The sequence below is a fragment of the Hipposideros armiger genome, unplaced genomic scaffold (genome assembly GCF_001890085.2).
Source record: "Hipposideros armiger isolate ML-2016 unplaced genomic scaffold, ASM189008v1 scaffold_1584, whole genome shotgun sequence".
NCBI classification, from domain to species: Eukaryota; Metazoa; Chordata; class Mammalia; order Chiroptera; family Hipposideridae; genus Hipposideros; species Hipposideros armiger.
Window position 1 is genome coordinate 54,046 of NW_017732934.1, and position 3,428 is coordinate 57,473.

The window sequence follows — 3,428 nt, forward strand, 5'->3', positions numbered from 1 at the left end:
AAAGGGTACTTCTTCCTTTCTCTTGTACTATATAATCCTACAGTAGACTCGGTAGAGTTTCTAATGGTCAACTTAATATTCAGCAACAGGCAATTATTATCCTGAATTATTTTTAATGTAAAATACCAGGCAGTAGACACAGAACATCTTGCCCCTTACCATAAGAAGTTCAGTAAGAGATTGTAAGGCTTGTTTCCGGACAGACACTGCAGGGTCCCGACACTGGTCCTGCAGAATTGATAGCTCTTCTTTCATACCCGAGACATTGCAGTGTTTCAAAATACTCACTAATACCTAGAATGTGCATATGCAGCATGAAGTGATGACTTATGCAGGGTATAAATACAAAAAAACAAACTACAGACAAAAATACTTCTTCAACTTTGTGGTTCTTAACATTTTTGAGGTCAAGGAACCATCCCTCCTCCCAGTAACATCCCACCTTTTAGAATCTGATGAAAGCTAAGGCCTTTCTCCTAAGAAAATTTCATATACATTTTACATAAAGAAGTATTTACAATTTGAGGGGTTTCACAAACCCGATCAAACTATGTTCATGGTCCCCAGACAAAGAATCCCTACTCTAAAAAAAGAAATCAATGTTATAAATTTGTAATTCTTAAAAAGCCAGCATCCCAGTAGGAAAGCTTAAAAACAGATAATCCTTCAGTTCACCTGTTACTTAGATATAACAGGATCAAGATGAACTAATGTTATATGAAAAGCAAGTTAAGTAATAAATATGACTGAAGTGTTTTTAAAATATTCTCTTCCATTTCCAAGTTTTTATGCTTAAAAAGAGAGCGCATGAAAAAATGTCTAGAAAAACCTAATACCTGGAGCGCAGACTTCCTAACGTTGGTCTTCTCATCCCTGATTCTCTTTCTCAGCATTGCCATGACACATCTTTCTGTTGAGTAAATGCCAGTCATTAGAGTCTGAAAAAGACTATACAGTATATGACACCTCACCATATAATACTGAGAAAAATATTCTAATCTACGACTGACTAATTAGCTTGTTTGGATCCTAAGAAATCAGAGTATAAAATGATGTAGAAATAGAAGAAAATCCAAACAATTACCTATTCACAGTAATGCAAAAGGCAGAATTAGTGTAAAAAAAAAAANAAAAAATTCCGATAGCATGCAAAAGGCAACTATAATGAAATAAACATATCTACCCACAGTAAGCATGTGCATATAAATGAATGGTTTTATGAATAAATTAGCTATTGATTCAAAATCTATCCATATATGTCTAGAGTTTTACTGCAGATAGCTTGCAACATAATTTTTATCTGATGACTGTCCAAAAACATACATGTAATCAACAAATATTTTAAAGTTTATTAACAAGAATCACACAAAATCTTAAGTGATGTTTTGACTATTGGAAGCCAACAGAATGGGGGGAAAAAAAATCTCTGTACTTCCAGTTTTGAAATCTCACATTTGGCTCCTCTCTGACAAGTCACACTCCTCCACATCAGTTGAGCAGCTCCCAAAAGGCCTGCCAACTTGCCCCTCAATTAGCTCCACAGTTGATCACAAGGCATTCCCTAACACGTCAGAATGTGATTCAGCAACTCCTAACCTGGTTCTCTTGAAAAGCACTTTTGACCTCTATCCTAATTCAAAACAACCCTCAGTCCTCACTTTACGTGACCTCTACTAGACATTATTGACCACTCTTTCTGCCCTTAACTCTGGTCTACCTGTTTGATCTCTTTTCTTTCCCCTTATTTCTTTTCTTCTGATAACTTTAATCATGGATTTTGAAAAACTCTATTCTTAGTCCTCTTATCTGCAACCTAACCCTGGGTGGCCTCATTCATTACCAAGAGCTCTCCACTCAGACCTGCAACAAAGCATCGTGAGCAGATATTTATAAATGGACTTTCATCTCCAGCCATCCCACCATTCCCCAACTGTCCCTACCTCTGGCTTTGCCTCAGCCAATTGACTGACCAGTCATTTTAGTAAGAATTCTTGGAGCCTTCAGGCCTCTCAGCCTTTGCACTGCAGTTTCGGGCCTGGAAACCCTCACTATCATGGTTGCCTGGTTAATTTCTACTTATTCCACCTCTGGAAATGATATACCTCATGCCATCATCTCTACATTAGTCATCCTAAGCTAAAAAAGCAAACAAGAAAAAAAAAATCACTGAGTGCTACATGCCCTCCCTCTCTGCTCTTATAAACTCCCTTCCTACTAAAGCTGTGTATTTATTTCGTCTCTTTCCACTAGACTAGCAACTTGAGTAGAGGAAGTGCCCTGGTTTCCTTTAACCGTCAAACCAAATGTTCACCAACTCTACACTTCCACTTGTTAAACAGCTCTGAATATGTCCCATTCTCCCCACTTCCACTGCCTTCACCTTGACTCGGGTTTTCATCATCTTTAGCTTGAATCAATTCAGTGGTGACCTGTTTCCTTAGACTCTAGTCCTGTCTCTTGGTCACCAAACACAAGTCCATTTACTACACTTCCTAAAATATAAAATCCTTTATTACTCCTCTACTTTAAATTCATCAGTGGCCTCCCCACCCCACCTGTCTGCTCTGCATTCTGTTTACAGTCAAACGTCTTAGCATGCTGTACTACAACTCTCCAGTCTCTGGGCCCGGTGTACCTCTTCAGTTTCATCTTATGCACAGTCCACCAAGCACCGTTCCCCCAGCCATACTGCAACCCTGTGGCTCCTCCACTGTACACTCCACTTCATGCGCATGGCTTGGCACTGGCTGTTTCTTCCTTTTGCCCCCTTATTAACCTTAGAGATCCAACCCAAAGGTTGTCTATTCTGTGAAGCCTTTCTTCCTGAACATTTCTTGATATTTAGTTACTTTCTGTTTAATCAAGAGCTTATCATAAGATTTTGTTTATAAACGTTTATAGAGCTCTATTGCCCTAACCCTTACTGTTCTTAAAAATTCTTTTTTTTTTCACTGATTCCCTGGATCAGTGGCGCTCACACTTTTTCACCTAAAGGCCCTTTTAAACTCTTAAAAATTACTGACCACCTTCAAGTGCTGTCGTTTATGTTGGTTATAGCTATCAATTGTTGCCATGTTTGAAATTAAAACTGAGAAATTTGAAAATAGTTATCTATTAGCTCCTCTAAAAAAACAAATCAATTACATGTTAACATAAATAATGCATTCGTTTACAGAAAGTAACTATCTTTCTCAAAATAAAATGAACTTGGTCAGAAGAATGATATTGCTTATACTTCTATAAATCTCTTTAAGGTCTGGCTTAAATAGAAGATAGATGAATTCTCATTTCTGCCTCTGCATTCAATCTGTTTCAGTACCATTATATGGCTTCTGGAAAACTCTACTGTACTACTGTGCAAGAATGAAAGTGAAAAATGCATATCATATCTTAATATTATGACAAAAAACAGTCTGCGCTCATGAATC

At 37.5% G+C, this 3,428-nt stretch overlaps 1 protein-coding gene across 1 annotated transcript in view; it reads right to left on the reverse strand.

The window, feature by feature from the left end:
* The window catches only part of NCAPD3 (non-SMC condensin II complex subunit D3), a 57,428-nt gene that overhangs the window by 34,490 nt on the left and 19,510 nt on the right, over positions 1–3,428 (reverse strand). The gene's annotated exons all lie outside the window — the stretch shown is intronic.